At 35.9% G+C, this 15,215-nt stretch overlaps 1 protein-coding gene across 1 annotated transcript in view; it reads right to left on the bottom strand.

Moving 5' to 3' along the window:
• LOC117985277 (terpene synthase-like) overlaps positions 1-15,215 on the bottom strand; it is a 383,491-nt gene that overhangs the window by 113,270 nt on the left and 255,006 nt on the right. The window lies entirely within an intron of this gene.

The raw sequence follows: 15,215 nt of genomic DNA on the forward strand, positions 1-15,215 counted from the left end.
TTCTCCTTTCAGAATGAGTTGGGTTTGGACCTTGGCCATAATCTACCACACTGGCCAATGTGGACTGGCAGACTTAACACACCTTAGAAAACGTAATGGAAAACTCTCAGGCATGCAGGTTTCCTCACGATGTTTTCATTCACTGTTAAACAAGACGTGATATACTTAATATAATTGCTTAAAAATACATGTAACTCCGAAAACTTAGAGATATCTACGTGCCCGGAATCGAACCCACGGCACCCGACTAGGAGGTCAAACGTTTTAACCACTAGGCTATTACCACTTATTTGGAATACTTATGATTCATGAGATACAGCCCGCTGACAGACAGACGGACGGACGGATGGACGAACAGCGGAGGCTTAGTAATAGGGTCCCGATAATACCTTTCGGGTATTATACCCTAAACCTCCTCAGAGAGTTACCTACTCAGGGCATGATTAGGTTAATAAGGTATTTCCCTATTTAATAAATAATTCAAATAAATTCGTGGTAAATTAGATGAATAATAGGTAACACTAACAAAATAAAGTCTTTTTAGGGTATTCCCTCAACGTAGGTGCTAGTTTACATTAGGGTAGGTACCTACCAAAATGGGTGACTAAAAGTCTTTTCGTTTCGTTTACTTTTGGAAAATCCGAATTCTGGACTCATGAAGCTGTCTCAAAAGGTAACTAACTAACTAGACTATTAAACACTTTTTCATAATAATTATTATAAGTAATAGCTTATTTTAATTTGTATTTTGACTTGGTTATGGGTAAGTACTTATCTATATAAATTCTAAAAAAAACGTACCTATCTGCTTAATTTATGATATAAAAATGTATCTACTTAATTTATGAAATACTAGCTTATGCCCGCGACATCGTCCGCGTGGACTACACAAATTTCAAACCCCTATTTCACCCCCTTAGGGGTTAAATTTTCAAAAATCCTTTCTTAGCGGATGCCTACGTCATAATATCTGCGTCTGCATGCCTTTCAGCCCGATTCGTCCAATAGTTTGAAATAGAAATGAGCTGTGCGTTGATAGATCAGTCAGTCAGTCAGTCACCTTTTCCTTTTATATATTTAGATTATAAGCTTAGACTTCTCGTTAAAGAAAGTTTGGGAATTAATAATTTCTAAATTTTCTTTGGTCTGGTTTGGTGAGAGGCTACGCTCGTAGCAGACTTCTCGTTAAAGACAGTTTGGGAAGTAATAATTTCTAAATTTTCTCTGGTCTGGTTTGGTAAGAGGCTACGCTCGTAGCTAGTTACTACTCTACCGGCAAAATCGTGCTGCCAAGCGATTTAGTATTCTGGTACGATGCCGTGTAAAAACCAAAGTTACATGGGTTTAATAAAAACTGCCATACCCCTTCCAGGTTACCCCGATGAGGAAAACCGATGAGGGTTTTATAAAACTGCCATACTTACTCCTTCCAAGTTCGGCCACTTCCAGCTTAGGCTACATCGTCACTTACTACCATGTGAAATTGCAGTCAAGGGCTAACTTGAAACGGAATTTAAAAACTACCATGCAACTTCGTATCTCTTAAAAACTGCTCTTAATAGTAACATAGGCGTTTTGAGTTCAAATCTTTTCCGTCAAGGGCTAACTGCTATCATCTGATTTAAAAACCGGCCAAGTGCGAGTCAGGCTCGCGCAACGAGGGTACCGTAATACAGTCATATTTTTTCGACATTTTGCACGATAATTCAAAAACTATGATGCATAAAAATAAATAAAAATATGTTTTAGAATGTACAGGTAAAGACCTTTCATATGATACCCCACTTGATATAGTTATCTTACTTCGAAAATTGAAAATTCTAATTATTAGTTTATGCCTATGAATCGCAAGTGCATATATAAACAAAGTACCTAACCGTCAAAGTATGTCAGGATGTGTAGAAAAGACATCGTATTTGGATGCTTAAACAAAATCAAGTTTCTAAGTGGAAAACATTTATTGATTTTTCCTTACTTGCATAGAAATAATATAACATTATATACCAGTTCAATTATTTATTAAAGCACCCAACGCACCTATAATAACAACAGTAGTACATAATATTTAATCACATTAATGAAGGCGCAAACACAGACACACATCTGAGAGGAAAACCCGTGCTCGGTAGTGAGCCGGCGATGGGTCGATCATGATGATGAATGCAGGCACATATAAAAACGGCCAAATGCGAGTAAGGGTTCCTTTTTTTTGAGGTGCGGAACCCTAGAAAATTAGCACGTTAGGTACTAATTAATTATATTGACAATCAATGTCTTTACATTTTTACAATAGTCTATTACTTTAAACGTAAATAATAATAAAACGTTTGTGGTTTAGACATCCATCTCCAGAGAAAGACAGAAAGCTGTCATTGAACTTCTCAGCAAACATTCCGATAAGTCCACAAATCACGATTCTCTTGACGAAAACAACCATTTTCTTCACCCTAGTATGGACCTTGGCTGCCAATGCATCAAGTCATCTTGTAGTCCAGAACAAATCATTGATGTCAATTTTTTGTTATTGATCTTTTTTTATTAGGTTTAGGTACGCAAACAGGTCCACGCCTTACTTCCCCTAAAGGACAATTTTGACCTCCACCACCTATACCAAATTTGTTTTCAAAATTCGGTATTACATCGCTACTGGGCTTCACAAATTGATTGATAAGATTATGAGAAGCATCTTTATCTATGTACGGGTCTTCTTTAGGCAAAGTTTCTTTATTCTTTTCAACCATTCCGATTTTAATCGTTGCAACTGGCATTCCTTTTTCATCTTCTTTTACTAGAATATCTGTGAATATATCACCTTGTAGCGGGATCTTACGTAGTTTTATCACTGAACACTCAGTATATACGATTGCAACTACTACAAGCACCGACAAAACACTCACTGAAATCATTATTGTTATTTTTAAATTAAGCTTTTTTAAATTTTCGCACGACTTTACTTGCCTGATGTATCAATGGCTTTGTAATGCATTCACAGTGAGTATTTATATTATCAAGTTAATGCAGGCAATTGAAGAGCAGTTTTCCTGGGTCTTTACGTCGTTTTCATTTTCCTGTGACTCAATAAAGACTTTATTAGCGTTATTACTGTATTTAGTCAGGCCATTGACTAAAATTATGACAAAGGTTATATTTCTCAAGAATGATTCATATATCATCGTTATTTCATAACTTTGTTAGGTATATTCGAGGGATAATCATTAACTTCGTCATCTCAATCTATTGCCTAATACATGAGCATGGCTCTACCTTCAAAATGAGATTGGCAGATTTTACATACATTATGGAACACTCATGCAAGTTCGAAGAATAATATTAACATTGTTTGAATAAATGTTCATAAAATGACAAAGGCGTTTGGGCTCAAGAACTCAATCTCAAACCCATTAATTGTTTAACTTATGCTTATTTTCACCAAGTAAATTGATCATGGTTTAGTTAACATTCTTTGTATCTCTCCTTTTTGAAAATCGCGTATATCATCTGCCAAAAAGGGATAGCATTACAAATGTTTAACTAAACGGGGATTAAATGCTTTTTGAATTGGGTCTTAGCATATTCGAACTTTAAACGCCTATGGTATTTTATTCTTTTAAACTTGGCCGAGAGAATTCTATTGTTATTCAAGGAGACAACTGTGATTAAAAAATGTGACAATATTAAAAGTAACTATTTATTTTTGAGAATGCAAAAAGTTATATAAGGTCTGTCGGGTGTGCAATTGTGCAAGCTGAAATTGTCAAATAAAATCTTTTATATGAGAGCCACACGCTTTTGTTTTCTTCTCCTCCAGAAGAATCTTCTTAACCCTAGTTTGGATCTTGGTATCATCAAAATTGGGATACTAATCTTTATGGTGATGCATCCAATATTTTTTTTATACTTAGGTCTCTCCACGCAAAATAGTCCATACCTCACGAAAGAACCTGAAGGACAATTCTATGACCAATACCAATTTATCGATGTTCGGTTCGGTTTCAGCACTCGTGGACTTGACATATAGATTTACGAGATTTGGAGACGCGTCCTTGTCTGTACCAGCCTGTACTTATGTTTTCTTTGAGCAAAGTTTCTTTATTCTTTTCAACCATTCCTATTTTAATCGTTGCTGCTTGCATAACTTTCTCGTTTTCTTTAACTAGAACATAATATTATGTGGATATATCGGTTTGTATGGCATCTTATGTAATACTTTGTTCGCATACTTTGTCAAGCTAACGACAGAGGGATGTGCAATGCTCAGACAAGCCGCAAAGCGCTTACGAGCACGAAGAAATCAAAATTGTAATCTTTCTTTGTTGTGACAATAAATAAATATGAAATACTAGCTGATACCCGCGACATCGTGTGCGTGGAATTAGGTTTCTTAAAAATCCCATGGGAACTCTTTTATTTTCCGGGATAAAAAGTTGCCTATGTCACTCTGCAGGTCTTTATCTATACCCATGCAAAAAATCACGTCAATCCGTTGCACCGTTGCGACGTGATTGAAGGACAAACCAACAAACCAATAAACCAACAAACAAACACACTCGCATTTATAATAAGGGTACTGATGTAATTTTATCACTGAATATCCTGTATATACAACAGCAACTACTGCAAAAACTGACAGAACTTTCATTGAAATCATTATTATTTCAGTTTGTTATTTAATAAATTTTGACACGACTTTGTGTTCTGAAGTATCAATGATTTTGTTATGTAATTACCTACACAACATGCTATTTAACAAGCCATTTGAAAATATCTTGAAAACAACAAAGGTGGCTTGAGTCTAAGATCTCCCTCGCACTCCACCTCATTTTCTTTGTTTCACTTAAAACCTAGGTAGGTACTAGGTACTCATGTTTTTCAAGAAGTTCAAAAAGTTTCATTATTTTCCTGGCGAAATTTCATCACGATTGATCAAGCTCTTTTCTAGCTTTCACTACTCGCAAATTATTCTAAATGCATTTAGATTACGAGCATATAAATAACAATATTATACCGATAATATATTTGCCTCCTCATTTCGAATTCGAATCGCTGGGATTTGGAACGCCCTTCCAACGTCAGTTTTCCCCTTCAATTATAATACGGGTAACTTCAAGTCAAGAGTGAATAGGCATCTAGGCAAGCGCGCTCCATCTTAGGCTATATCATTACTGCGTCTGGTTGCAGCCAAATGGTCTATAAAGCGAGGTTTGGATTAGCAACAATACTTGCAGATGTTGACATCCGCAAGCTATTTCTACCGTGTAAACAATCACGTCAAGCTCACTTCCGCAAGTTTTGTAACTTTTGGACTTGCCGCAAGTCACAAATGTATGTACATGTACAATATTGCTCGTAATGTAAACAATTCTGCAAGTACTTGCGGAATAACTTGCAAGAAGTTCTTGCTAGTCTAAACCTCGCTTAATATTAATAAAAAAAAGAAAGGACGTTCAATTGGGTTATACGAAAATCATACATTAATTAAAATAAAGTTTCAAGAAGGAAAATATTTTATTAATTTTCCTAATAATATGTATTATTGTGACGTTGTAAATTTTGAACTACTAATTAGCGTTTCGCTTTTAATAAAAATTTATTTTGTTCAAAGTATGTTGGTGCCACCTAGCATCAAGGTGCAGAACTACGCGTGGGTCGATGTTCAGAGTTCATTCGAGCCACAATAGATGGCGTTTGCTTCGTTGTCAATTGTCGTAAAAATAAAACAAAATAATTAAATAAAACCATAATATCATTTGTTTATTGTTAAGTCATTAACAAAACGGTTCTTATAATATATCCTTAGGTTCCGCAAATATTCAAAAATGAATTGGCTTCATGATCAAACTAACTGAGAGCGGCCACACTCGGGTTGCGTCTGGCAACACCGATAGGTGAGATTTAGAATTTTCCTGGAGTCAACATGTGAAGACGAATTTTTTTCGTTCCAGGAAAATCTCATTCTTTTTCGCCCATGGCTTCGCCTGGGAAAATACAATAGTTATAAATTTTAGTCATCCTAACGTATTTCAATGTTTCATCAATTATGGTGAGTGAAAAATCAAGTAATGTGGATTCGACAAAATGGCGGTTTGGTTAGAGAAAATCCTAATTTTATGATTTCATTCCAGTTCCAGTTATTTTATCTTCCCAAATAAATGAGGATAATGGGTTGTGGGTGGACTTCTGAAAACCATTGGTGGCCAGGAGTTCAATAGGTGAGTTGTGTTTGATCGGGAAAATTCCACGTGTCGAAATTTTCACACAGCACAAATTATAATCTTGTTTTTCTTTGTTACAGGGTTTACGATTACGTTTTCCGTTTTAGTTTTCCGTTTGCGTTTTCGGTTTTCGTATTTATTTCTTTTGCACATTCACGTTGACAACTTAATTGCTATGGATAAGACTTGGTGAAAATCTTTGTAATGAAACATTTCGGTTGTGAAGAATCAAATAAAGTGAGTTTTGGATCTTGGCCGATGCCGTCCAGCTACCTTGCAGTCTTCGCACCTACAAGTAAGCAAATGTTTGTATCCTGCAACAGTTTAGTGAACCTTCTTAGTGTATGTGTACAGTAAGAACCCTGTCTTTACTACTGAGCTTTTATTTTGAAACAATTTTATGAATTTTACTGTGTCATTGTCTATTCCATGCCAATGGCATCTTAAATTTAAAACATAGATCTTATGTACTATCTACCTGAGTCATTCTAATGTATCTAAATTAAGTCTTGGCATTAAGCTAGAATAACTAAGCATTATTAGCCATCATTCTGTATTAAGCGACCCCGGTAAAAGTTACATTAAAAACCATTTTGCCTAACATCTAGCAAATTTCATTTATAACACCTCATATACATTACAAGGGAGTCGACGGCTAGCTTCTATTCTTTACTAGGTAGATAGATCAAGTAAAGTAAATTAAAATTATTATTTTTTTCCTCTAATCTTTGTAAGGTGGTAGATTATTCCGTATCCGGGTATATTTCTATTCCGCCCAATTTATCACCCTTACATTATAAAATGACATAATAGTTCTATTAGATATATAATTTAGGCAGTCAAATTATATTAACAAACAGCAGCACAAAACAATATAATAATAATAGTTAATCACGTTTCACATAAGGCAAAATATGCCATAGCCTCATCAACAATCAATGCCTCAATATTAAACTAGTCTTCTAGTCTAGACGTCCATCTCCAGAGCTAGTACAAATTTCCAGAGTAGCTATGATTGAACTTATCAGCAAACATTCAAATATAGATCCATGATCCACTTCTCTAAAAGAATCTGCTTCACCCAATATCGATCTTAGCTGCATCAAAATCAGGATACTAATCTTTTATATTTACTCAAAGTTCTAAGCATGCACGCAAATTGGACCACGTCTCACTTGCCCTGAAGGACAATTCGCACCTCCAACGCCTATTCCAAATTTATTTTCAAAATTCGGTATTACACCACTTGAGGGTATCACAAATTGATTGATAAGATTATGAGAAGCATCTACGTTCGAGTCTTCTTTATTCTTTTCATCCATTGCAATTTTGATCGTCGCCACTGGTATTCCGTTTTTATTTTCTTTGACTAGAATATCTGTGGATACACCTCCTTGTAGCGGGATATCATGAAGTCTTATCACTGAACATTCTGTATATACAACAGCAACTACTGCAAGAACTGACAAAACACTCACTGAAATCATTTTTTATTATTTTATTATTATTTTTAACTTTAGTACGACTTTACTGGTCTGAAGTATCAATGACTTTGAAATTCATTCAATAATCATAAAATATTTATACTACGTTCATGTTACGATAGTTTCAATAAAGGCAATTTTAGAAGAACAGTTTTCCTGTGCATTTACGTCATCCCGATTTTCCTGTGACTCAATAAGACTTGTCATTGACTTAAAAATTCATTATTGTATTAGGGCAGACCATTGATTTAAAAAACCTAAGGTTCTGACGATTGACACATATATTTCATAACTTTATTAGTAGTAGTAGGATATGAGCTTACCTGCTTATGGGTATTAATATCGGGCTACATATTAAATAAATTAATATTAATTTAGGAAATTATTAAGTTTAGATCTATTTTGTTCGAATGAACATACTTATCTCTTTAAGACGAATTACAGATGCAAAAGTTAACGTACCCAGATTTAAACAACTTGTATTAAAACTTGTATGACTATATTATAGACCTGCGCGCTAACTCGTTCCTAAGAATTAACATTACTTTTTCATGTTATCATTTTCGTCAATGTCGTGTGCATAATATAGTACCGCTTATACATTGACATATACAACTTTTTGTTTTGATAAGTTGTAATTTATAATCTTAAATCAAATTAAGTTTAAGTAGGTGTATTGGATATTATAAAACATAATATTGTAAAGGTGTAAAATTGTTAGTAAAGATAGTGATATAATAATTATTATATTGTTCGTATTTTTCGTATAGCATTACAAGTGATTACAATTTGTTTTTTATAGCACACGGCAAAATCTCACGTGATAATCACCAGCTGTCATCACACATTTTTTTAATTTAACAATGACGGTCAACAGATGTTAAAAAAATTGCAAAATGCTAAAAAAACAGAAGAGATATCGCTGCTAGCATTTTTGCATCGACATTTCGGTCATCCTATCGTGTTACTGTGACATTGAAATTATAAAATTATAGGATTAATACTTTAGCATATAAACAACATGTCATATCCAACAATTAATATTGATGTCTGATGTCTGTATGATTAATTAACATACATCTTGAATAAATTAAAATTATAAGAGGAAAAACGATATGTTTCAGAGTATCAAAAGATATCTACCTGTCAACATAAGATACGTAATTAATATGACTGTGTTTACTTATAAAAGACTTGTATTCATTATTAAACAACAGTGCAAACAAGCGATACGACCAAGTAACACCAGTGATCAAAGTTGCGATTAAAATTCAAGAATAAAAAGATTATTATGTCATTAAAAGTGTGGTGTCCACTTGTATTATGCTTAGTTGCAGTTCTAAATACGCAATGCTCTGTTATCAAAGAGAAAACTAATGTTAATGAAAAGAAAGGTGACGCAGGTGATGTCACAATGCTAAAAAATGATAAAGACAGCGTGGAGTCAAACAAAACACGTGTTGAAGAAGGTCCAAGTGATGTCATTATATCCGAAAACGATGAAAAAAACGCGGAGTCAAACAAAACACAGACAACTGATGAAAATGATGATGATGATTTAGGAAACAGATTTGGCATAGGTGCTGCCGGAGCTTGCGCAACGGGATCGAAAAGACGTGGACCAATTTGCGTCCAATTTTTATAAGCAGTTGAAGAAACAAGCACCCGTGAAAAAAATGTATACGGATATAATATAATTCAACGATAACTTAAGAAATACACTTTTATTGTATAAAACAGAAAAATTACACAATAATACAAGAAAATTGAAAGATAATAAAACCCAAAACTTTTTTTAATTATTATGTAAATGAACAAAATCGAATGAAAAAAATAAACAATTATTAATAAGCAATAGATACTGCAAAGTACTTTTTTAAGATCAGCGAGAACAGGTTTTGCGTCCAATTATTATTTATGTTTTCCTGTTTCTGAGTGTCGCCTGATGGCTAGGTATACATTATAATGCAACGAATGATCGACAGTTTGACATATCAACGTCCCCAAACAGCTCAAACGTCTAGGTCTAGAATGCTTGAGATTTTGCATAAATGAGTTATCTTTGTAACGTATACCCATAGATTAATTATTGGTCTCGCTCCGCTCTACCGTATACCCTTCATTGAAAAATAATCTTAGAAAACCTAAAAAAGCCTAAACCTAAAGTCGTGGGAATCGTTATTTGTTATGCAAGGTTGCCCAACCCAATAATTTAGATTCCTCATAAACTCACATTATGTCCGTCATATTAACTCACTTTTTTTAATTTTTCTTAATTGAAAACCACTACCTACCCATATTGTAAATGCGAAAGTGTGTTTGTTGTAGGTTTGTCCTGCAATCACGTCGCAACGGATCGACGTGATTTTTTGCATGGGTATAGTTTAAGACCTGGAGAGTGACATAGGCTACTTTTATCTCGGAAAATCAAAGAGTTCCCACGGGACGGAAAAACCCTAAATCCACGCGTACGAAGTTGCGGGCATCAGCTTGTATTACAATAAATCTTAAAGCTAGCCTTGTCTTATTACTACACAAATCAGCCCGCGTGGAATGAGGCCAAGAATACTGGCTGCATTATGTTGCAAACTAAATTCAAATCTTAAGGAGGAAAAATAAGATGTATTACGTATACACCTACGTATATGATACTTGTTCAAAAGGAAACCTGTTAACAATAACCGTTAGCAACAAAACAAGCGTTAATTCGATCGTGTATATATTAATATCGCTTTCCTTACTAACCACAAAGTATCAGGCGGCACGACTAAGTGCAGACCGTTCCAAAGCTTAATCACAACCAATTTAAATAAAATAATGTCTTTGAAAGTATGGTTGCCCCTAGCACTGTGTTTCGTTGTAATTCTAAATATACAATGCTCTGTTATTAAAGGAAAAAGTAATGATGAAGAGAAAAATGATGAATTAAGTCCGAGTGATGTCATTGTGTTTGAATATGACAGAGAAAACGTGAACCAAAACAAGCCACAGCAAGATGAAAATGAAGATAATGGTTTGGGAAATAAATTTGGTATAAGTGCCTTTGGGCGGTGTGCATCAGGATCTAGGAGGCGTGGACCAGTTTGTATATAAGTTGCTAAAAAACTAAATACTAGTGAAAAGGACTACGCTTTGTGCCGAAGGGACTATTTTTAAGTTCGTAACGTATTGTTGTTAAATAAAATAAACTGTTGAAACTTCTGTGATTTTGTCGTATTAAATAATAAATTATTATATTCCTATTATCCAAATTGATTTTCTTGTTTTATTCCGTTTTCTAACTTTAAGTTGGGTGTATATTCCAAATAAACCATCTGACTGAAGCTAGATGACAACGAACGTTGCGTAAATAGGACATAGAGTCAATCCCACGTCATAGGTGGGGCATTGACCCGAGTTTTGCACGTTATACATTGCGGGGTTGAAAAATACTAAATCACTAAAACTACAAAATGTGGCAAATGGTTATTACTTATTAGTACCTAATGACGTTAGTACTATTATAGTATATTCTGTGCTATTGGATTGTGTTTAGGTAGTATAACAATAACGCTAAGTTTTTGCTAGCGTTCTGGTTACACTCTGTATTCCTTATTAGCGATCACTAACCCGGCAGAGATAATAATTGGGAACGCTGCACCTCCGGTAGGTCCTAATGTGGGACGCGCGTTGACACATTAGCCCCTTTTCATATTTTCAGGATGACAGCGTTAAGACCGGGACCCGCAGCAGAAATGGCTGAAACGGCCCAATAAGTGGCGCAAGTAGGCCTCTCTTATACTCTCTATAGTGTAACAAAGGGTTTCAGAATTTCCACCTGAGCGAAGCTGGGGCGGCTCATGTGTTAGTATAATATGGACACAGTAATTATTAAATTAAATTATACTAGGTATACCGCAAAAAGTAGGCAACATAGGAAGATACAAGGAAAATGCAATTGCAGACGTATGTAAATGTGTATCTTAGTACTTTACATTAGGTAAGCGTGTTTATTAGATATTTATTATTGGTATTTCTGCAGCGCATAGTTTGAGATTTCCTATGTGGAAGAATAAAATACCTACAGATCACAAGGAAGCAGTCACATTGCATTGATCCATATCAACTACAGTACGCGGTAGAAAATCGAACTTTAGAAAGAGATAGCGGTTTTGTAGAGCATTGTCTCTGTCGTTGAGACCAACAAAACGTCACATAGGTATGAGTGACAGAGACAACGCTCTACAAAGCCGAAATGTCATTCTATTCTATAGGCCGATGTAGAATATTATTATGTCTAACCACAATGCGTATGCAACACTTTAATAAACCACAAGAATTTTGTGTTATCTACAGGCACTTTGAGCCAGGCTTGGTTCGTGGCTGAATAGTTGAATATTGAAAATATAAGTAGGTATCAGTACCTACCGTTCCGTACCTCAAAAGGAAAAACGGAACCCTTATAGGATCACTTTGTTGTCTGTCTGTCTGTCGGTCTGTCAAGAAGACTAATAGGTACTACCTAAAAGCCTAAAATTAAGGGTAAAATTTGTACGCCTTACATAGGCATGAAATAGAGTGACATAAAAATTGTACCAACACCTTACATATACCTATTTCAACAAATAAATAGATTTTGATGTTGATTTTGATTTTACCGTTAACCTAGAATCATGAAATTTGGCAGGTAGGTAGGTCTTATAGCTCATATTCGGGGAAAAATCTGAAAACCGTGAATTTGTGGTTACATCACACAAAAAAAAATTAAATTGTGGTCATAAACTAATACTTAATTAGTATTTTCAATTTTCGAAGTAAGATAACTATATCAAGTGGGGTATCATAATATGAAAGGTCTTCACCTGTAAATTCTAAAACAGATTTTTTTTTTTTTTTTTATGCATCATAGTTTTTGAATTATCGTGCAAAATGACGAAAAAATACGACTGTAGTACGGAACCCTCGTTGCGCGAGCCTGACTCGCACTTGGCCAGTTTTTTTTTTGTTTTAAAGAATATTAGCCATGTTAAATGACTAGTATTTCCCTTTCCTCTCCATAGGTACTTGTAACCATTTTGTGGGTCAAAGGTCGGTCAAAAGGTTAATTCCTGCAAGTAAAAAAAATGAGTAACACAGTTAACTGGAATGGAAGGTATGAGTTTTTATCTTGTTGTGACGAATTAGATGATTCACTGCAGATTTTCGACTTTGTCCTGCAAAATTCCAAGTTATTGGTTCTTTCCAGCTTTCATTATAATTTGAGTAGGTAACTATAAGAAGTAGGTGCCTATAATATGCGACAGGCCGAGATAACAATCGGGGAGCGAACGCCTCGCACACCCGCACAGCCCCCGCGCTGACCCGGTGCGGGCGAGCGCGCGTTACGTGCGGGTGCGCGGTGCGTCTCCCCGCCTTATACCCCGATAGCCATCTCGACCTGTCGCAGATTATTGTTGCCTCTGATTTAAGCGGTGACGATCGCCGAGTTCTATTCGAGGGTCCGGAGTTGAATCCCATTCCCGGGCACACATCTGTAACTTAAGGAAATCATCGATCGTGGGGAAACCTGCATGACCATGAGAGTTCTCCATAATGTTCTCATAGATGTGAAGTCTGCCAATCCGCACTTGGCCAGCGTGGTGGACTTTGGCTGAACCCCTCTCGTACGCTGAAGATGACGCGCAATCAGTACCTAGGTATATTACAAACTAGCTGATGCCCGCGACTTCTTCCGCGTGGATTTAGGTTTTAAAAATCCCGTGGAAACTCTTTGGCTTTTCGGGATAAAAGTAGCTTATGTCACTCTCCCAGTCTCCGGTCTTTAACTATAGGTGTCCATGCAAATAATCACGTCGATCCGTTGCAGCCTCGCGCCTCTCAAGTCTCTACCCGCTTCTCCATTCCTGTCCCGCTGGCAAGTAACATACCGATTTCAAAGCCCAATGTAAATAGGAATGTTAGCAGGATTTGGAAGGATACGGCATCGCATCAGTTTAGCCGTTCCTTTTCCTAACCGACTTAGTAGGCCAGTTTTTAAATCACCACGACGATGTAGGAATGCAATTCCTTACAGCATTAGGATTGAGGAGTTGGATCCAATTCTTTTAATGGAACAATAATGTTGTGAAGTTTCTGTATCAATTAAAAAATCGATACATCGTCCGAATGACACGTTGGCCCAGTGCGAATTGGCCATCTTTCCGTTTATAAACGCACATAACAGAAAGTTAGAGGTACGAGTATGTGCCGGGATCGAACCCGCGAGCTCCCGGATAGAAGGCATGTCTATCCAGGTTAAACCTATACGAGCTCTTCTTGAAATATGCCCAATTTGTAGGTACCCTTCTACTAGTTGGATAAAATCAGCCAAATAATATGACGTCCTCGACGTCCTGTATTTACGTAACCAGTTATGTCAATGCGTTGTTTATTTATGATTTCTAAGTAATTAGCTGGTATGATACCAGTGGTATCCACGCGTCCAAAAGCCTAGTAGGTATTTATGGGTTTTACTGTAAAGAATAACATTATTATGCATCATCTGCCGTTGTTACGTATTTCAGTGCGTATTACCTCAGGGAAGCAAGCCTGTTTGCCTGAAATACCTAACCAATAATATTATTACTTATTATAATTTACAGTTGGTACGCGGCAGAACATAATGTAGGTACATCGACCTAAGATTCTAGTCCTTATTTTGAACCGTGGTCCAATACTTTAGACCCAAAGAGCTAATGTATGTATGTAATGGCATTTTTACGGATTACAGTGGGTGGATTACATTATAAAGAAACTATGAAATGGATATTAAGATTTATGACAAGTGACGCAGGACTACACTTGACAAGTGACGACATGGTGATGACCATGACGTGACGACCAATCACCTGCCTGAGCCAATCACAAATCACAAAGTGACATTTTGGAAACACCTGCCATTTTTTTTGATTAGTGTTTAATTAATATCGATTAATTTTTATCGATAATTTTTTTGGGCTAATCTAATAGCAACACACCTAAAGCAATCTTTAATTCTAGCCACCCTATTTGAATGTACTTACTATTTAGATAAGTAGGTACGAATTACGAAAACGATGTCGCCATCTATAAGTCTCTTTGCATGGCATTGCTCATTTCTGACGGTTGTGACCCCTGTCCATTAATTTCATAATGGTTAGAATTTTCTTGTTATGGTAAAATAATTAGATACCTACTTATGTGTATAAGTCCCGCAAATTACTAATGCGCGTGACCGCCATTTTAGTGACATCAGCACTAGACTGAAGTCTCGAGCTGATGGTATATTTTTAATTCGGCTGACGCGTCAAAGTGACGTCATTTCGATGTTAATGAGACATGGTTCTAGCGCAATAGTAATTTGCGGGACTTATACATACGAATAAACTGTTGCCTATTTTATTAAACACGAAAGACAAATCGTGGAAGTTTCCTAATCCTTAGTCCTAGAAATGGCAAATAAATCTCAACACCAGAGATGTATTGCGCGAGTTAATCAGAACCAGCTCCTAAGCCGGTGTCG

Source organism: Maniola hyperantus, chromosome 9, assembly GCF_902806685.2.
Source record: "Maniola hyperantus chromosome 9, iAphHyp1.2, whole genome shotgun sequence".
Classification (NCBI taxonomy): domain Eukaryota; kingdom Metazoa; phylum Arthropoda; class Insecta; order Lepidoptera; family Nymphalidae; genus Maniola; species Maniola hyperantus.